At 41.0% G+C, this 22,926-nt stretch overlaps 1 protein-coding gene and 1 long non-coding RNA gene across 2 annotated transcripts in view; both read right to left on the bottom strand.

Moving 5' to 3' along the window:
- The window catches only part of GRM8 (glutamate metabotropic receptor 8), a 1,527,000-nt gene that overhangs the window by 1,456,770 nt on the left and 47,304 nt on the right, over positions 1–22,926 (bottom strand). The window lies entirely within an intron of this gene.
- On the bottom strand, positions 17,048–18,537 carry LOC134935364 (uncharacterized). Its single transcript, XR_010180091.1, has 4 exons — positions 18,244–18,537; positions 17,680–17,776; positions 17,479–17,584; positions 17,048–17,296 (listed from the first exon to the last, which is right to left on the bottom strand). It is a non-coding gene; the product is annotated as an uncharacterized LOC134935364 (long non-coding RNA).

Genomic DNA, 22,926 nt, shown 5'->3' with positions numbered 1-22,926 from the left:
TGGTGATTTCTGCAGCACTGCTGCTGCCGATGCTGGACTTCAGAGGGTAATTATTGAAAGAAATGGGTGCAGGGTGTGCGGTGAGGGTCCCCCTGGACCTCCATTATAAATACGCCAGTGTCTACTGACTACATTAACGGCCTCAGTAATGCTGAAAAGAATAATGAAAGCTATTATCACTTTCTATAATGTTCTATTTTATCCTTTTATCACAAAAGAAATCTAATATTTCTAGACAGAGAGGGTTCTAGTTTAAAATTATATCCACCTATCACATTGCAAGGTTTACACCAAATTTCTACAACTTGGAACAATGCCATAAAATCAGTAGTTACTTACTACAGTACGTCAAAATTCAATCTTTAGTGCCATTCCCTTCATTTGTTTTTGTTTTTATTAAATACTGCTCAGTTTAGCTCCATTTATGCCTTAAATTAGTCTTAATCACATTTGTCACTTTTGTAAATTCTATACACTGTTCCCATGACAAGCTGCTCCAAGTAATACCTCCAAAATGTGGACTAAAACCCAATATCCAACAAATAAGAATGTAGAAAAATCATGTCCTTAATCAGAAAGAAATATTCTGTGTGCCCCACCACAGAGCAGGGAGTGTGTGCATGCCCTTGTCAATACATGTTTCTCAATACCTTTTTCTTTCCCCAATCATTTAAATCTTGTTCTTACAAAAGTAGGCCCACTCATGGGTTCCATCTGTAGTCAGCAAGGAATTCACTTAGTCTTCCCATATTCTCACATCAGACAATGCAAACATTTCCACAACTTCTCAATTTGGTAATCCATGCATCCATGTATGCAAAAGTAAAAGCGTGATGGTACAAGTATTTGTACTATGGCTTTGTATGTGAGCCTTAGGGGCTGATTCTGTGTTGGATGCAAGGTGGCTGTATTTATGAGATACCACAGCAAAGTTCTATAGTGCTAATGCAAAGATCCATGTGGCTTCAAGTGGGAAGTCATCATTAGTATCTGCACCAGCCCCAAGCTAAGTGCACAAGATCCATCTTATGCAGGTCTCCCTACTCTATCTGCACAATTCAGAATAGCATGGACCTCTAGGTACATGTCCATGACACACCCATGTTCAACTTTTTGCACTCCCACATGCTCCAGGAGGCTGTAAGAGCCAGGCACCCTATTAGCCAAATGCAGGGGTCGTGGGTGAGTGGTGGTGCCGTCCAAAGGGCTATGCGCTCTGTGCGGTGGCACCGCTTACACACCCTAGCTATTTGCATCCTGATTTTGTTCCTACAGTATTATTAACCTTAATAATATTAATTTCCAGTTATTTCCATTCAATTTTTGACACCACGCAGCTCACAATATTGTTCACGATTACTGGTCAATGGCTGGCTGGCTAAACGAAGCAACAGAGCAGTGGCACAAACACATGGCAGTTACTTTAAGAATACAGGTTGAGTCTCCCTTATCCAAAATGCTTGGGACCAGAGGTATTTTGGATATGGGATTTTTCCTTATTTTGGAATAATTGCATACCATAGTGAGATATCATGGTGATGGGACCTAAATCTAAGCACAGAATGCATTTATGTTACATATACACCTTATACACACAGCCTGAAGGTCATTTTAGCCAATATTTTTTATAACTTTGTGCATTAAACAAAGTGTGTCTACATTCACACAATTAATTTATGTTTCATATACACCTTATACACACAGCCTGAAGGTCATTTAATACAATATTTTTAATAACTTTGTGTATTAAACAAAGTTTGTGTACATTGAGACATCAAAAAACAAAGGTTTCACTATCTCACTCTCACTCAAAAAAGTCCGTATTTCGGAATATTCCGTATTTCGGAATATATGGATATGGGATACTCAACCTGTATAGCTATTCTATGAAACATTGTAGCAGACAGGATGGCATTTTAATAAACTATAAGACCCCACAGAAAAATTGTTTCAAAAGAAAAAGTTGCAGGGCAGTATAGGTAAATGGAGTTGGAGTTTGTAGTGGCAGAAAGTTAAAGCATTGATTGTATGAATTGATTGATTGATTGATTGATTGATTGATTGATAGAAATTGGTTAATTTAATGTATTACTTTAGAAAAGTAAATACAATTAAAAGAAAATCACAGTTATCTGTTTTGCAGCAACTGATAAAAGCCCATAAAATAATATAATGTTAATAGCCAAGGAATCCTGATAAAGGTTGAAAAAGAAGCCAAAAAAATGAACACTTGCACTGCAGTGCTGCAAATTCCCAATTAGTCTATCTTACATTAACAAATAATAGTAGGCCAAACTGCACCCCCCCCCCTAAAGTCCTTCCTAATTGTGTAGTAACACACGACTTTAATACATTTATGATGTGCATCAGAGAGTCTGAGTATGAAGGACAATACTATGTTTTTCCACCTACATCTAGTCCATAAGTGGCGCAAGAAGGAATTGCCTTCCACCCTCCCTTATGCTGTACAGATACAACAGAAGGGACCTAATTCAGATCTGATCACAGCACCAAATTTGTTAGCTAATGGGCAAAACCATGTGCACTACAGGGGGGTCAGATATAACATGTGCAGAGAGAGTTAGATTTCGGTGGGGTGTGTTCAAACTGAAATCTAAATTGCAGGGTAAAAATAAAGCAGCCAGTATTTACCCTGCACAGAAACAATATAATTAACCCAAATCTAACTCTCTCTCTGCAAATCTTATATCCCCCCCTTCCCTCGCACTGCACATGGTTTTGCCCATTAGCTAACAAATTTGCTGCTGTGATCAGATCTGATTTACCTCCAAGGTCTGGGTCACACAGGTGTCATAGGCATGCATGCACCCCATTCACATGAATGGGAGGGTCTTTGTGCACTGCCTCGCCAGCAGTGCATTGTTTGCGATGTAGCCATGCTCGATGAGCGTGGTGGCTACATCTGTACACAGTATAACAAATCAGCTTCAGCAACAGGAGAAACAGGAACTGACACTTTTGTGGCTGAAGCACTTGGATTGTTTGGGCCCCCAGAAAACAAATTTTTTTGGAAGGACTACTTCCAATCATTAATGTGGAGGTTGATGGTGAGGGTATGTGTGATGGAGATCCTATGGACTGGTCTGGTACAGTAGCTGATACTGGACTGCTTCTTATTATTTTATAGGAATTTTTCAGCTTTTGACAAATAACTTGCATGAACTCACTGCAAATGATGTAACAGAGAGGAGGTGCCTAGAGTCTAATGTCCCTACATCTACTAGCTTTGGCCTCATAAATGGTACAGATGCCTCCACAAATGTTGTAAGGATTTGGGTAAAAACACAAGAGATCCTCCTTTTTGTCTTATTCCCAGGCATGGCAATGGCCTTCTTTTTATCACAAGCAAGAACTGCTGCCACTGGTGTCTGACTTACTTTGACACAAACACACCCTCATCATTAACAGCCTCATCATCATACACAAATATCCCCCTCACACTAGCATCCTCAATTTCTGTGTCACCATCTTTACTGTACTGCTCATTCCCTAATTTGCAGAGGGTGCAGAAATGGTGAAAGGAGGCTTCTCTATGAGTACAATGTCAGAAATGTCCAACTCACACATAGCTAACATGACCCCCCGGCCCCCCCTTCCCCACCTGACTCTCCTCAGAGATTTGTAAACACTTGGTTTGTTCTCCAGCTTCAGTGTTCTGTTCATCAATTTTTGGGCACTGAATTGTTTTCAAAAGTGACACCTCATATGAGGTTACAAAGGAAGATACCTGACTGCGTTTGCCACTGGCTTCCACAATAGGCACATTCCTAGTGCATGAAACAGCAGTAGCACTAGCAGGACTACCACCAATAAACAAAGACCATGGCCTAAGCCTTTCCTTGCCATTGCTGTTCAGGTAGACAGCATTTTATTCCTCTTGGAATGGGTCATGTTGGGCTGTATGGATTGTGTATATTAAAGTTAAACCAATAGTGTATATTAGATTTAAACTAATAGTTTAATATTGCCTGGGTACTGCTTATAGCCTCCTCTAATTGAAAGACAACTATTTTATAAAAAGTTCTTATAGTGGAACAAAGACAATTTAACTTTAAAATACACATAGAAAAAAAATCTATAATTTATCTTGTCACATGCAAGAAAGCAGGAGCCTCTGTGCTACTTGCACACTGGAACAGGACTCAGGGGATTGTGTGTGTGTCTCTCTCTAGACTCCCATTAGATAACAGATTACACAGGACTCAGACACCCAGATGGGGAAGAAGAGAAGCTGGGATCCCTGTGTCACTTACAGCTCTCTCCACTCTCCTATTGTATCTCTGCTCTGGTCGGAAAGCTCAACCGGTAGCTCATGAAACCTAATACTCCTGTGTCTCTGCATGCACTGCATGCACTGCATACTTGCCAGTGGTGGAACTTGTGAGTGGGTGACCGAGAGAGGCAGTGGGTGACAGTGTACAGGCACAACATCCTGCTTGGGGTGGAGGACAGGGGGCATTTACCTTTTTTGAGGGCAGGAACACATCAGCCTCTGCTCTGTTTGTGACAGGGGCCCTTGCCCTTTGTGCTTTCCTTAGTTTGGCACTCTGTAAGGAGGGCTCTGACAGTGTCAGTTATACCTGGTGTGAGCAGCCTTTAATTCACAGACAGCAATGGATCAGAAAAAATGTACAGCTGTCTGTTAATTAGATAAGTAGAGATGTGCAGTGGGCACTTTTCGTGTTTTGGTTCTGTTTCCACTTTCCTGTTTTGGTTTTGGCTTGGTTTTGCCAAAACCACTCATTCGTGCTTTGGTTTGGGATGTGGATGATTTTTGAAAAATACATAAAAACAGCTAAAATCACAGAATTTGGGGGTAATTTTGCTCCTATGGTATTCTTAACCTCAATGACAGTCATTTCCACTCATTTCCAGTCTATTCTGAACACCTCACACCTCACAATATTGTTTTTAGGCCTAAAAGTTGCACCGAGGTGGCGGTATGACTAAGATAAGCGACACAAGTGTGCGGCACAAACACCTGGCCCATCTAGGAGTGGCACTGCAGTGGTAGACAGGATAGCAGATTTAAAAAATATTCCCCAAACTGCACATGATGCAAAGAAGAAAAAGAGGTGCAATGAGGTAGCTGTATGACTAAGCTAAGCTACACAAGTGTGCAGCACAAACACCTGGCCCATCTAGGAGTGGCACTGCAGTTACAGACAGGATGGCACTTACAAAAAACTAGTCCCCAAACAGCACATGATGCAAAGAAGAAAAAGGAGGTGCAAGATGGAATTGTCCTTGGGCCCTCCCACCCACCCTTATGTTGTATAAACAGGACATGCACACTTTAACAAACCCATAATTTCGGCGACAGGGTCTGCCACATGACCGTGGCTGAAATGACTGGTTTGTTTGGGCCCCCACCAAAAAAGAAGCAATCAATCACTCCTTCCACAAACTTGCTCTACAGAGGCAAGATGTCGACATCATCATCATCCGATTCCTCACCCCTTTCACTGTGTACATCCTCCTCACAGAGCATTCATTCGTCCCCACTGGAATCCACCATCACAGGTACTTTCTGGAGGCAATTGCTGATAAAGGTCTTCCCGGAAGAATTTATAATTCATTTTGATGAACATCATCTTCTCCACATTTAGTGGAAGTAACCTCCTATGCCGATCATTGACAAGGTTACTGGCTGCACTAAACACTCTTTCGGAGTACACATTGGAGGGGGGGCACCTCTGCACACTTCTGTCTTCTGGAAAGAGAGATACAACGTAGGCTTTAAACCTAGTATCGAGCACAGTGGCCAAAATGTAGTGCTCTGATTTCAACAGATTGACCACCCTTGAATCCTGGCAAAGCAAATGAAGGGCTCCATCCACAAGTCCCACATACTTTGCGGCATCGCTCCGTCTTTGCTCCTCCTTCAATTTCTCCAGCTGCTTCTGCAAAAGCCTGATGAGGGGAGTGACCTGACTCAAGCTGGCAGTGTCTGAACTGACTTTAAATGTGGCAAGTTCGAAAGGTTGGAGAAACTTTCACAAGACAGAAATCATTCTCCACTGCGCTTGAGTCAGGTGCATTACCCCTCCTTTGCCTATAGGTGGATGTATAGGTTTGAATGGCTGTTGCTGCTCCTCCATCCTCTGAAGCATATAGAGTGTTGAATTCCACCTTGTTACCACCTCTTGCTTCAGTTGATGGCGGGGCAGGTTCAGGAGTGTTTGCTGGCGCTCCAGTCTTTGGCACGCAGTGGCAGAATGCCGAAAGTAGCCTGCAATTTTTCGGGCCACCAACAGCATCTCCTGCACACCCCTCTCATTTTTTAAAAAATTCTGAATCACCAAATTAATTGTATGTGCAAAACATGGGATGTGCTGGTATTTGCCCAGTTGTAATACACGCACAATATTGGTGACGTTGTCCGATATCACAAATCCCCAGGAGAGTCCAATTGGGGTAATCCATTCTGCGATGATGTTCCTCAGTTTCTGTAGGAGGTTGTCAGCTGTGTGCCTTTTATGGAAAGCGGTGATACATAGCGTAGCCTGCCTAGGAACGTGTTGCCGTTTTCAAGATGCTGCTACTGGTGCCGCTGCTGTTCTTGCTGTGGGAGGCCGTACATCTACCCAGTGGGCTGTTACAGTCATATAGTTCTTAGTCTGCCCTGTTCCACTTGTCCACATATCCGTGGTTAAGTAGACACTGGATACAATCGCATTTTGTAGGACTCTGGTGACTCTTTTTCTGACGTCTGTGTACATTCTTGGTATCGCCTGCCTAGAGAAGTGGAACCTAGATGGGATTTCATACCGGGGACACAGTACCTCAAACAATTCTCTAAGTCCCACTGAACTAATGGTGGATACCGGATGCACCTCTAACACCAACATAGCTGTCAAGGCCTCAGTAATCTGCTTTGCAAAAGGATGACTGCTGTCATATTTCATCTTCCTCACAAAGGACTGTTGGACAGTCATTTGCTTACTGGAAGTAGTACAAGTGGTCTTCCGACTTCCCCTCTGGAATTACGATCGACTCCCAGCAGCAATAACAGCAGCGGCAGCCACAGCAGGCGTACCACTCAAGGATCCTACAGAGGAATCCCGGTTAGGAGAGGACTCCTCAGTCTTGACAGTGACATGGCCTGCAGGACTACAGATGTTCCTGACTGAGGATGAAGTTGACATGGGTGGTCATTCCGAGTTGTTCGCTCGCTGCTATTTTTAGCAAAATTGCTAATAGGCTAAAATCCAGCAGTTCTGCGCATGCGCAGCAGGGCGCACGCACTAAGCCATTTTACACAAAACTATGCTAATTTACTCAAGGGCGAACACAGCTTTTCAATCGCTCTGCTGATCGTAGTGTGATTGACGGGAAGTGGGTGTTTCTGGGCGGAAACTGGCCATTTTCAGGGAGTGTGCTAAAAAATGCAGGCGTGCCAGGTAAAAACGCAGGAGTGGCTGGAGAAATGGAGGAGTGGCTGGATGGACGTTGGGCGTGTTTGTGACGTCAAACCAGGAACTAAATGGACTGAGGTGATCGCAATCTAGGAGTAGGTCTGCAGCTACTCAGAAACTGCAAGGAAATACTTATAGCAGAATTGCTAATCTTTCATTAGCAATTGCTAATCTTTCGTTAGGAATTCTGCTATGCTAAGATACACTCCCAGAGGGCGGCAGCTTTGTGTTTTGCATTTCTGCTAACAGTAGCTAGTGAGCGAACAACTCGGAATGACCCCCATTGAGGGAGTTGGTGGTGTGGCTTGTAGGAGCTTGGCTATAGGTGAAAGAATGGATTTAAGTGTCAGTGGACTGCTTACGCTCTTACCCAAAGTTTCACAACTTGACACTGACTTCTAATGAATGCGCAGCAGGTGATGTATAAGGGAGGATGTTCCTAGGTGGTTAACATCCTTACCCCTACTTATTACAGATTGACAGAGGCAACACACGGCTTGACACCTGTGTCCGGATTTGTGAAGAAATAATTCCACACCGAAGAGGTGGCTTTTTTGGTAGTTTGCCCAGGCATCACAATGGGCTTCTTCGTCCCAAGGACAACAGGTGTCTCCCCCGGTGCCTGACTTAAACAAACCACGTCACCATCAGAATCCTCATCGTCAACTTCCTCCTCAGCGCCAGCAACACCCATATCCTTATCCTGGTGTACTTCAACAGTAATATCTTCAATTTGAATATCAGGAACTGGACTGTGGGTGCTCCTTCCAGCACTTGCAGGGGGCGTGCAAATGGTGGAAGGAGCCACTTCTTCCCATCCAGTGTTGGGAAGGTCAGGCATCGCAACCGCCGACACACTTGGACTCTCCTTGGGGATTTGTGATACCATCTCAGAATGCACTGTTCTTTTCTTTGCTCTTTCCAGCTTAACTCTTTTAATTTTTCTAGCTGAAGGATGAGGGCTTCCATCGTCATATAAAGCTGAACCACTAGCCATAAACACAGGCCAGGGCCTCAGCCGTTCCTTGCAACTCCGTGTCGTAAATGGCATATCGGCAAGTTTATGTTTCTCGTCAGATGATTTAAATTTCTGTTTTTGGTTCTTTTTACTGAACTTTGGCTTTTTGGATTTTACATGGCCTTTACTATCACATTGGGCATCGGCTTTGGCAGACGTCGTTGATGGCATTTCATCGTCTATGTCATGGCTAGTGGCAGCAGCTTCAGCACTAGGAGGAAGTGGTTCTTCCTGATCTTTTCCTATTTTATCCTCAAAATGTTTGTTTTCCATTATTTTTAGGGAGTTATATGAGACAATGGCCCTCATTCCGAGTTGTTCGCTCGTTCTTTTTCATCGCATCGCAGTGAAAATCCGCTTAGTACGCATGCGCAAAGTTCGCACTGCGACTGCGCCAAGTAACTTTACTATGAAGAAAGTATTTTTACTCACGGCTTTTTCTTCGCTCCGGCGATCGTAATGTGATTGACAGGAAATGGGTGTTACTGGGCGGAAACACGGCGTTTCAGGGGCGTGTGGCTGAAAACGCTACCGTTTCCGGAAAAAACGCAGGAGTGGCCGGAGAAACGGTGGGAGTGCCTGGGCGAACGCTGGGTGTGTTTGTGACGTCAACCAGGAACGACAAGCACTGAACTGATCGCACAGGCAGAGTAAGTCTGGAGCTACTCTGAAACTGCTAAGTAGTTAGTAATCGCAATATTGCGAATACATCGGTCGCAATTTTAAGAAGCTAAGATTCACTCCCAGTAGGCGGCGGCTTAGCGTGTGTAACTCTGCTAAATTCGCCTTGCGACCGATCAACTCGGAATGAGGGCCAATATGCGGCACAGGAATGACTGTAATGACTGATGAGACAGGACACTACCACTGGTCTGATGCAGCACAACACAACAATACTGTAAGAGACTTGTGGTTGTTGTTGTAACTAATATTATACGGCAGCAGTGGACATATAGCAGCAGCGTATATTGTCACTGGAATGTCTGATGAGACAGGACACTACCACTGGTCTGATGCAGCACAACCCAACAAGACTGTAAGGGACTTGTGGTTGTAGTTATGATTATTATACGGCAGCAGTGTACATATAGCAGCAGTGTATATCGTCACTGGAATGACTGATGAGACAGGACACTACCACTGGTCTGATGCAGTACAACACAACATTACTGTAAGGGCCTTGTGGTTGTTGTTATTATTATTATTATTATTATTATACAGCAGCAGTGGACATATAGCAGCAGCATATATCGTCACTGGAATGACTGATGAGACAGGACACTACCACTGGTCTGATGCAGCACAACACAACAACACTGTAAGAGACTTGTGGTTGTTGTTATTATTCTTATACGGCAGCAGTGGACATATAGCAGCAGTGTATATCATCACTGGAATGACTGATGAGACAGGACACTACCACTGGTCTGATGCAGTACAACACAACATTACTGTAAGGGCCTTGTGGTTGTTGTTATTATTATTATTATTATTATTATTATTATTATACAGCAGCAGTGGACATATAGCAGCAGCATATATCGTCACTGGAATGACTGATGAGACAGGACACTACCACTGGTCTGATGCAGCACAACACAACAATACTGTAAGAGACTTGTGGTTGTTGTTATTATTATTATACAGCAGCAGTGGACATATAGCAGCAGCGTATATCGTCACTGGAATGACTGATGAGACAGGACACTACCACTGGTCTGATGCAGCACAACACAACAAGACTGTAAGAGACTTGTAGTTGTTGTTATTATTATTATTATACAGCAGCAGTGGACATATAGCATCAGCGTATATCGTCACTGGAATGACTGATGAGACAGGACACTACCACTGGTCTGATGCAGCACAACACAACAATACTGTAAGAGACTTGTGGTTGTTGTTATTATTCTTATACGGCAGCAGTGGACATATAGCAGCAGCGTATATCATCACTGGAATGACTGATGAGACAGGACACTACCACTGGTCTGATGCAGCACAACACAACAATAGTGTAAGAAACTTGTGGTTGTTGTTGTTGTTATTATTATTATTATACAGCAGCAGTAGTGGACATATAGCAGCAGCGTATATCGTCACTGGAATGACTGATGAGACAGGACACTACCACTGGTCTGATGCAGCACAACACAACAATAGTGTATGGCACTTGTGGTTGTTATTATTATTATACAGCAGCAGTGGACATATAGCAGCAGCATATATCGTCACTGGAATGACTGATGAGACAGGACACTACCACTGGTCTGATGCAGCACAACACAACAATACTGTAAGAGACTTGTGGTTGTTGTTGTTGTTGTTGTTGTTATTATTATTATACTGCAGCAGTGGACATATAGCAGCAGCGTATATCGTCACTGGAATGACTGATGAGACAGGACACTACCACTGGTCTGATGCAGCACAACAAGACTGTAAGGGACTTGTGGTTGTTGTTATGATTATACGGCAGCAGTGGACATATAGCAGCAGCGTATATATTGTCACTGGAATGACCGATGAGACAGGACACTACCACTGGTCTGATGCAGCACAACACAACAATAGTGTAAGGCACTTGTGGTTGTTATTATTATTATACAGCAGCAGTGGACATATAGCAGCAGCGTATATCGTCACTGGAATGACTGATGAGACAGGACACTAACACTGGTCTGATGCAGCACAACACAACAATACTGTAAGAGACTTGTGGTTGCTGTTATTATTCTTTTACGGCAGCAGTGGACATATAGCAGCAGCATATATTGTCACTGGAATGACTGATGAGACAGGACACTACCACTGGTCTGATGCAGCACAACACAACAATAGTGTAAGGCACTTGTGGTTTTTGTTGTTGTTATTATTATTATACAGCAGCAGTGGACATATAGCAGCAGCGTATATCGTCACTGGAATGACTGATGAGACAGGACACTTCCACTGGTCTGATGCAGCACAACACAACAAGACTGTAAGAGACTTGTGGTTGTTATTATTATTATTATTATACAGCAGCAGTGGACATATATCAGCAGTGTATATCGTCACTGGAATGACTGATGAGACAGGATACTACCACTGGTCTGATGCAGCACAACACAACAATACTGTAAGAGACTTGTGGTTGTTGTTATTATTCTTATACGGCAGCAGTGGACATATAGCAGCAGCTTATATTATCACTGGAATGACTGATGAGACAGGACACTACCACTGGTCTGATGCAGCACAACACAACAATACTGTAAGAGACTTGTGGTTGTTGTTGTTATTATTCTTATACGGCAGCAGTGGACATATATCAGCAGCGTATATTGTCACTGGAATGACTGATGAGACAGGACACTACCACTGGTCTGATGCAGCACAACACAACAATAGTGTAAGGGACTTGTGGTTGTTGTTATGATTATACGGCAGCAGTGGACATATAGCAGCAGCGTATATATTGTCACTGGAATGACCGATGAGACAGGACACTACCACTGGTCTGATGCAGCACAACACAACAATAGTGTAAGGCACTTGTGGTTGTTATTATTATTATACAGCAGCAGTGGACATATAGCAGCAGCGTATATCGTCACTGGAATGACTGATGAGACAGGACACTAACACTGGTCTGATGCAGCACAACACAACAATACTGTAAGAGACTTGTGGTTGCTGTTATTCTTTTACGGCAGTAGTGGACATATAGCAGCAGTGTATATCGTCACTGGAATGACTGATGAGACAGGACACTACCACTGGTCTGATGCAGCACAACACAACAATACTGTAAGAGCCTTGTGGTTGTTGTTATTATTCTAATACGGCAGCAGTGGACATATAGCAGCAGCGTATATCATCACTGGAATGACTGATGAGACAGGACACTACCACTGGTCTGATGCAGCACAACACAACAATAGTGTAAGGCACTTGTGGTTTTTGTTGTTATTATTATTATACAGCAGCAGTGGACATATAGCAGCAGCGTATATCGTCACTGGAATGACTGATGAGACAGGACACTACCACTGGTCTGATGCAGCACAACACAACAAGACTGTAAGAGACTTGTGGTTGTTGTTATTATTATACAGCAGCAGTGGACATATATCAGCAGTGTATATCGTCACTGGAATGACTGATGAGACAGGATACTACCACTGGTCTGATGCAGCACAACACAACAATACTGTAAGAGACTTGTGGTTGTTGTTATTATTCTTATACGGCAGCAGTGGACATATAGCAGCAGCTTATATTATCACTGGAATGACTGATGAGACAGGACACTACCACTGGTCTGATGCAGCACAACACAACAATAGTGTAATGCACTTGTGGTTGTTGTTGTTGTTGTTGTTGTTGTTGTTGTTGTTATACAGCAGCAGTAGTGGACATATAGCAGCAGTGTATATCGTCACTGGAATGACTGATGAGACAGGACACTACCACTGGTCTGATGCAGCACAACACAACAATACTGTAAGAGACTTGTGGTTGTTGTTGTTATTATTCTTATACGGCAGCAGTGGACATATATCAGCAGCGTATATTGTCACTGGAATGACTGATGAGACAGGACACTACCACTTGTCTGATGCAGCACAACACAACAATAGTGTATGGCACTTGTGGTTGTTGTTATTATTATTATACAGCAGTAGTGGACATATAGCAGCAGCATATATCGTCACTGGAATGACTGATGAGACAGGACACTACCACTGGTCTGATGCAGCACAACACAACAATACTGTAAGAGACTTGTGGTTGTTGTTGTTATTATTATTATACGGCAGCACTGGACATATAGCAGCAGCGTATATCGTCACTGGAATGACTGATGAGACAGGACACTACCACTGGTCTGATGCAGCACAACACAACAAGACTGTAAGGGTCTTGTGGTTGTTGTTATGATTATACGGCAGCAGTGGACATATAGCAGCCGATTATATATTGTCACTGGAATAACTGATGAGACAGGACACTACCACTGGTCTGATGCAGCACAACACAACAATACTGTAAGAGACTTGTGGTTGCTGTTATTATTCTTTTACGGCAGCAGTGGACATATAGCAGCAGCATATATCGTCACTGGAATGACTGATGAGACAGGACACTACCACTGGTCTGATGCAGCACAACACAACAATACTGTAAGAGACTTGTGGTTGCTGTTATTATTCTTTTACGGCAGCAGTGGACATATAGCAGCAGCGTATATCATCACTGGAATGACTGATGAGACAGGACACTACCACTGGTCTGATGCAGCACAACACAACAATAGTGTAAGGCACTTGTGGTTTTTGTTGTTATTATTATTATACAGCAGCAGTGGACATATAGCAGCAGCGTATATTGTCACTGGAATGACTGATGAGACAGGACACTACCACTGGTCTGATGTAGCACAACACAACAAGACTGTAAGGGACTTGTGGTTGTTGTTATTATTATTATACGGCAGCACTGGACATATTGCAGCAGCGTATATCGTCACTGGAATGACTGATGAGACAGGACACTACCACTGGTCTGATGCAGCACAACACAACAAGACTGTAAGGGACTTGTGGTTGTTGTTATTATTATTATACGGCAGCACTGGACATATAGCAGCAGCGTATATCTTCACTGGAATGACTGATGAGACAGGACACTACCACTGGTCTGATGCAGCACAACACAACAATACTTTATACAGCAACATTGGATATATGGCAGCAGAGAACACCAACACTGTGACTGGCGGGTCTGATGCAGCACAATACACTGACTACACTGGACTGAACAGCACAAAACAGCACCACTTTATACAGCTACACTGGCAGGAGATGACACCAACACTTTGACTGGCTGGACTGATGCAGCACAATACACTGACTACACTGAACTGGACCGAGCAGCACAACCCAGCACAAGACTATCCACCCCACTTTCCCGCCCGCACCCAGACACTGGAGGACAGAGACACTTCCTTTCCTCTCACTACACTCTCCGAGACTGGGGTGAAAATGGCCGTGAAGTGCGGCTCTTTATATGGAATCCAAATCCCGCGAGAATCCGACAGCGGGATGATGACATTTTGCCGCGTTCGGGTTTCCGAGTCAGGCGGGAAAACACGAGCCTGACTTGGATCCGAGCTCGGAAGGCACAGTCTGGTAGGGTTCGGTTCTCTGAGAACTGAACCCGCTTATCTCTAGCAATAAGTGGCTGTGATCATCAATACTGATAGGTGGCAGGACTCCTCTGTCAGTCTGGCACACACAAGGTCAGTACTGCCTACCTAAAATAAGGGGCAGGTCCTTCTGGCAGTTGTGCCCACCCTGTTCTCTGCACTGGGCCATTTATCTGACATTGCCCCAAATGGTCTTGGAGCCAGAGGATAAATCAGTGCTAGTCTGGGCTGCAGTGGGTCCCTTGGTCCTCAGCTGCACTAATGGTAGTTCTGCCCCTGCTGCTCACAATCTGGCTGTCTGGTTCTGCTGCTGCTTAAAAGGGAAAATAGTGATGTCAGTGTGCTCTGGCCAGGGGATTACAGTATGCCCTACACCGCCCCCCTCCATTCCCTTCCTTAATTAATCTGGCTATGGTATGACATGCTGGAAGATTTACGTTTTTTGGTAGTAAACATTCTCTTTATTATTAGAAGTGATGCTTTCTTTAACATTGTGAAATATTTCGATTTCAGGTGCTCTTTCTTAAACCTTGTGTCCCTAGACCACCTTTAGTGGATGCTGAAGTACTATCATGACTGGCAGCAGCAGCATCACTAGTACTGGGTTGCTGCTCCTGCTCTCATATTGACTGATCCATCTCAACTCACAGTGCTTCTAGTAATATTGAATCGCTAGCAACTAATGAACATTATTTTTTGACCGTTTAATTTTTTTTTAAATGGTGCCTGTTCAAAACACTCAACACAGTGCCCCAGAGTGCTGCAACCCACAGCCCTTCAATGACACAGTCACAGCAATGATGCCCTTCACTGAAAGTCTGACAGTCACAGTAGTGCTGCAGCAGCCCAAATCCCTTCACTGACACAGACACACTGCTGCAACCACCAGTCCCACACCCAGGGCCGGCGCTACCATTAGGCAGCTTTAGGCAGCTGCCTATGGGCGGGGGACCTGAAGGGGCGGCCAGTAGCCACCAATGGCATCAGCAGTATTAGTTATGAGTCACGCTCATTGATTACAATATGCAACAGGCCCCAAAGAAGAAGGAGGCGTTCCGGCTGGAGAAGAGCACAGGGAGCACGATCACTCCACTTACCTCCCCTGCTTCTCTTTATATTGGCGTTGTCCCCCTGTGTGAAAATAAAAACACAGTGGTCTGGCGGCAGGGGTATGTGATCGGCCCTTCAGATCTCCTCATCCCCTGCTTCTACTGGCCAGGCGCCGCACTGCTCCACATTTGACAGAGGCTCTACCTCTGCACAGCGCACGATCTGTCCTCCCCTGCAGGCGATGAGTGATGTTCCCTCTCCCCGCCCCCTTCCTCAATCCCTGCTTCAGCTCTGCAGTCTGTACAGCAAGTCCTCTCTCCTGCTCTGCACACAGCATGTCCCGACTCGAGTCCCCCCCCTCCTGCTCTGATCAGCAAGTTAGCCCTCCCTCTCTCCTACTCTGCACACAGCCTGTCCAGGGTCCCTCCCTCTCCTGCTCTGCAGAGCAAGTCCACCCCCTCTGCTGCTCTGCACACAGCCTGTCCCTCCCCCTCCCTCCCTTCTTCTCTGCACAACCTATCCCTCCCCCTCTCCTGCTCTGCACAGTTAGTCCACCCTCCCTCTCTCCTGCTCTACACACAGCCTGTCCCAAGTTTACCCCCCCTCCTTCCCCCCCTACCCTCTCTCCTGCTGTGCACAGAATGGTGTCCGCTGCAGGCAGAAGGTCCCATTTCCTAGCCTGTATTAAGGAGTCCCAGCCACCTCCTGCACTGCATGGCCTGTACTTCCTGGGTCCTTGTCTGGATGTTGTAGCAGCTGATGTGTGAGGGAACACAGAGCCTCCTGCAATGCTGCAAACAGAGGTAAGTACCTGACGGGGGCTGTGTACTTATTTATGTTATGTGGGTGAAGTGGAGGGTGTACACTTATATTGCTTGGGGGGTGAGGTGGGTTGAGGGGTGTAATGTATCTGGGGGGTGAGGTGTTTGGGGGGTATAGTAATTTATCAGCGGGTTTATAGATCTATTATCTGGGGAGAGGAATAGGTTGAGGGGTGTAATATATCTGTGTGGTTGTATATTTATATTAACTGGTAGGGGAGGTAGATTGGGGGCGTGTAATAATGTATTGTAGAGGGTTGTATACTAATATATTATGTGGGGGGTGAGATGGGTAGAGGGGTGTAGTATTTTTTTCTGGGGTGTTGTGTAGATTATTTTGTGTGGTGGGGTATTGTAATATACTGGGGCTGCTTACTAACCTCATTTGGCTTTAATGAAGTTACTTGGCAAAAAAAAATATATATATAACGAAATAGAGGAGATGGCGCCAAGGGAGTTATATCAACGCCCTACCTAAAAACGGACCCTTACAGTACTCTCCGGATAAATTACGTCAGATAACAAATACTAACATAAAAATTTATTAAAACAACATATAAACCCGACACAAATGTTCATAAGTATACAGAGTTGATACATTTACATTTGTCGCACAATTTGAACAATCAGTTTGTAGTGATGAGGAAAAAGCGTAGATATATCACTACGATTTCCTCCTTCTCCTTATTGTAGATTCGGAGGTAACATCAGATAATAGATAGATAAATAAACCAACGCGTTTCGTCTTGTTCCAAGACTTCATCAGGGGTAAAATCTACAATTGTAGAATAATAAGTCAAAACAAATACATAGCAATAAGCATCTTACACTCACATATAACATGACATATTGGTATCAAAAGAACATGACATAGCAACATGAGGAGGAAAACAGAATAAATAACATGAAGAAAGAGGAAAAAAGAGAACCAAAAAGCACAGGTTGTGAAAAACATACCTCTTCATTTCAGAACATATTGTCAGCACATAAAAGGTCATTCAAAGATGTATGAACAACGTTTCAATATTTCAATGGGACTTGATTGATACAGCGAGGATCATACCTAATTAAAAAACGTTTAATAACCTTTATTAATTAAAGGACACTTTTTGTTCAATTAGGCAGAGATTGGGATTAATCCAATGGAATGGCACATACCTCATATATCATCAGCTTGAGTCTGACATTCAGATATTCGAATATGGGGAAGATTCATATGTGTATAGAATCTAACTGGTTCGCAAGCATAAGGAACCTAATAAATTGATTAATTGGGTATTAATTATAAGAACACCTACGAGTTCATAAATAGACCCCTATCTTATTTTGACACCCATAATTATAAAAATTCTGGTATCATTAATGTCTGATCACTAATGAACAGATCTCATGACTAACCCGTGTGGTTTCTATATATGATACAGAACAAAGCCACAGAATTGGCTATAACAAACACCAATGTTACCACTATACAACGATCCTCTACTAAATGATCTGATTATAACCAGCCATTTATTCATATTTGGAAAACCCAGGACTAATTGTATTAACCATCAGTATAGTGAACCCACATGATATGTTTATTAGAGAAACCCATCCTTTATGGACGGTATCACTGATCTATGATCGAATAATTCAAAGAAATTACTCAAAGTGCTACCCACAGGGGGTGTAGTTCATTAGTGCCAATCATTAAAGAAATCTCTATAATATAGCACATACCTCGTCGGTCAGCAGCTAGAACCTGACACTCAGAGACTCAGGAGTGAAGGCAATTCAAATGGGTATAATGTCTAACCAATTTAGAACACGTGGTAGACCTGGTAAATTAATTGGGTTGATATCAATTAGACCATCTATTAAAGTACCAGTATGGTACAAAGAGTTCCCACCCCATGGAGAAACAAATACTCCTTTCACTTAGTAAGGGGAAGATCTATTAACTATAAAAATTATATAAGTGAGTGTATAACTCATACAACTTAGTTTCATATTCATGAATAAATCTGTCATATTTATATAGTGAATATATATATATAATTAGTGCATATCATATATTCTTTAAAAAATTACATTTATAAATGATTAGTGGTTAACCAGTCAATAAAATACATATAGTTGGCACAAAGTGTATACTAATAAATGGGACCACTTTCAAAGTTGATAATATACTATTGTAAAATCAAAAACAAAACCTTACCCTCCAGTAGTGCAGTGCTGACAGCCAAGTCTCTGTATAATGAGGCATTGGACCTGATAACCACCCTTTATAAAGGGAAAAGTGATTACATCACTTCCCTTGCAAAGTGATTGGTGCTCTATATATATGTGCTCCATTTACTATATTAGAATGGAGATTACTTAACCAAAAGTGCATAGATTTATAATTTTCAAATAATCAAACTAAGTGTATTAACGGTATTATTATGAGAATAACTCCTTAGGAGGAAATACCTAATTGATTAATATTACCCATAATGCTTTTCACTGTCTCTCTGGTTACTATTTAGGGAAACCAAACCTGGCTAAATGCCAGGAATGATGTTGGACACACCCCATCTCATTTAACTCAGTTTCATGTCCTACATATTAGACTGATCCCCTGTGGGTAATTCCCCTTGATCGTATTGCATGACGCGATAATAAATAAATAAATAAAAAAATAAAAGAAAGAAAATAAATAAATAAATGTAAAATTAAAATAAAAATATAAAAATAAAAATAAAAATGGAAATAAAAATAAAAAAACAAAAATAAATAAATAAAAAATAAATAATAATAATAAAAATAAATAATAATAAAAAAATATTTATAAAAAAATATTAAAAAATAATAAAAAATAAATAAATAAATTCCGAAATTGACAGGAACAGCCTCTTTATGACGAGAGATCATATACAGGATGGACACCGGGGAGAGAGACCATTTGTAACACAGTTCAATCAAGAAAACAGAACTATCAAACGTATTATGAATAAACACTGGCACCTTTTACTTAAAGATCCAGTTTTAGGGCCTCATCTACCCAGTAGACCAAGTATTGTCTTTAGGAGATCTAAGAACCTTAAAAGTATCCTTGCTCCTAGTCAATTACAGACAGAACATCGGAAAAAAGATGATAATTCCAACCAACACCCACTCATGAAGAGAGCAGAGCTGTTTCCCTGCAATAAGTGCAATTGTTGCCGCTTCATCGACAAAAAGAGTTTCTGCTGGAAAGATGAGACTAAAAGGGGTTTTAGACTAAAGTCCATTGTTACGTGCAATACCAATTACGTCATCTATAAGATAGATTGCAGTTGCAAACTCTCTTATATTGGTAAAACAAAGAGGTGTCTCAAAATTAGAATACAGGAACACTTACGAAACATCAAGAATAAGGTCCAGAATCATAGCCTCCCCAGGCACTTCCAGGAAAAACATAGGTCCGAAATTCAGGGCTTAACATTTAATGTGGTGGAACATGTACCCGAAGATAAGAGGGGAGGAGATAGGGACCTCCAGCTTGCTCGAAGGGAATCTTTCTGGATTTATACTTTAAATACTCTTATACCGAAAGGGTTGAATGAGAATATCGATATGATAGCATTCCTTTGATGTAGATAAAGTGTATCTAGTGTGTAGAGATGGAGATATTGTCAGAGTAGTTAATGGCCAGTACTGAATTTTCATACTAATGTAACGCAGTTTCATTATATATCATGTGCACGTAGAGGAATTGAATGTCAGATCTTTAAAAATCATAAGATTTCCCCGGTGTATTTATCATTGGTTATTAAATTTTACCACTTGACATACAGACGTGTACAAGTGGGGCCATTTTCAAGTTGATAACTCTTCATCTCATTCATTTTTTTCATACATACATCACGTTTCCAGTATATATACACTCATGTACATGTTTAACCATAAAGGACTTCATTTATTTATATAAAGATCAGACATATTTGTTTATAACTTATTATTACTTTTATTATATTTATTTATTTCTTCGTTTATTATTTATCATTTTTTCATCAATATTCTTATTTTTAGGTTTATGTTTATTTCTATATATATATTTTTTATTTTTATTGTTATATTTTATATATATATTTTTTTTATTTTTTTTATTTATTTATTTATTTTTGTATTTTTTATTATTTATTTATTTTTTTATTTTTTTTAATATTTTTTTATAAATATTTTTTTATTATTATTTATTTTTATTATTATTATATATTTTTTATTTATTTATTTTTTGTTTTTTTGTTTTTATTTCCATTTTTATTTTTAATTTTTATATTTTTATTTTTATTTTTATTTTAATTTTACATTTATTTATTTTCTTTCTTTTATTTTTTTATTTATTTATTTATTATCGCTCCAGCGTCATGCAATACGATCAAGGGGAATTACCCACAGGGGATCAGTCTAATATGTAGGACATGAAACTGAGTTAAATGAGATGGGGTGTGTCCAACATCATTCCTGGCATTTAGCCAGGTTTGGTTTCCCTAAATAGTAACCAGAGAGACAGTGAAAAGCATTATGGGTAATATTAATCAATTAGGTATTTCCTCCTAAGGAGTTATTCTCATAATAATACCGTTAATACACTTAGTTTGATTATTTGAAAATTATAAATCTATGCACTTTTGGTTAAGTAATCTCCATTCTAATATAGTAAATGGAGCACATATATATAGAGCACCAATCACTTTGCAAGGGAAGTGATGTAATCACTTTTCCCTTTATAAAGGGTGGTTATCAGGTCCAATGCCTCATTATACAGAGACTTGGCTGTCAGCACTGCACTACTGGAGGGTAAGGTTTTGTTTTTGATTTTACAATAGTATATTATCAACTTTGAAAGTGGTCCCATTTATTAGTATACACTTTGTGCCAACTATATGTATTTTATTGACTGGTTAACCACTAATCATTTATAAATGTAATTTTTCAAAGAGTATATGATATGCACTAATTATATATATATTCACTATATAAATATGACAGATTTATTCATGAATATGAAACTAAGTTGTATGAGTTATACACTCACTTATATAATTTTTATAGTTAATAGATCTTCCCCTTACTAAGTGAAAGGAGTATTTGTTTCTCCATGGGGTGGGAACTCTTTGTACCATACTGGTACTTTAATAGATGGTCTAATTGATATCAACCCAATTAATTTACCAGGTCTACCACGTGTTCTAAATTGGTTAGACATTATACCCATTTGAATTGCCTTCACTCCTGAGTCTCTGAGTGTCAGGTTCAAGCTGCTGACCGACGAGGTATGTGCTATATTATAGAGATTTCTTTAATGATTGGCACTAATGAACTACACCCCCTGTGGGTAGCACTTTGAGTAATTTCTTTGAATTATTCGATCATAGATCAGTGATACCGTCCATAAAGGATGGGTTTCCCTAATAAACATATCATGTGGGTTCACTATACTGATGGTTAATACAATTAGTCCTGGGTTTTCCAAATATGAATAAATGGCTGGTTATAATCAGATCATTTAGTAGAGGATCGTTGTATAGTGGTAACATTGGTGTTTGTTATAGCCAATTCTGTGGCTTTGTTCTGTATCATATATAGAAACCACACGGGTTAGTCATGAGATCTGTTCATTAGTGATCAGACATTAATGATACCAGAATTTTTATAATTATGGGTGTCAAAATAAGATAGGGGTCTATTTATGAACTCGTAGGTGTTCTTATAATTAATACCCAATTAATCAATTTATTAGGTTCCTTATGCTTGCGAACCAGTTAGATTCTATACACATATGAATCTTCCCCATATTCGAATATCTGAATGTCAGACTCAAGCTGATGATATATGAGGTATGTGCCATTCCATTGGATTAATCCCAATCTCTGCCTAATTGAACAAAAAGTGTCCTTTAATTAATAAAGGTTATTAAACGTTTTTTAATTAGGTATGGTCCTCGCTGTATCAATCAAGTCCCATTGAAATATTGAAACGTTGTTCATACATCTTTGAATGACCTTTTATGTGCTGACAATATGTTCTGAAATGAAGAGGTATGTTTTTCACAACCTGTGCTTTTTGGTTCTCTTTTTTCCTCTTTCTTCATGTTATTTATTCTGTTTTCCTTTTCATGTTGCTATGTCATGTTCTTTTGATACCAATATGTCATGTTATATGTGAGTGTAAGATGCTTATTGCTATGAATTTGTTTTGACTTATTATTCTACAATTGTAGATTTTACCCCTGATGAAGTCTTGGAACAAGACGAAACGCGTTGGGTTATTTATCTATCTATTATCTGATGTTACCTCCGAATCTACAATAAGGAGAAGGAGGAAATCGTAGTGATATATCTATGCTTTTTCCTCATCACTACAAACTGATTGTTCAAATTGTGCGACAAATGTAAA

This window comes from Pseudophryne corroboree, chromosome 6 (genome assembly GCF_028390025.1).
Source record: "Pseudophryne corroboree isolate aPseCor3 chromosome 6, aPseCor3.hap2, whole genome shotgun sequence".
Classification (NCBI taxonomy): domain Eukaryota; kingdom Metazoa; phylum Chordata; class Amphibia; order Anura; family Myobatrachidae; genus Pseudophryne; species Pseudophryne corroboree.
The sequence above is the reverse complement of the archived record's forward strand: the minus strand, read 5'-3'. Positions and strand labels throughout refer to the sequence as shown.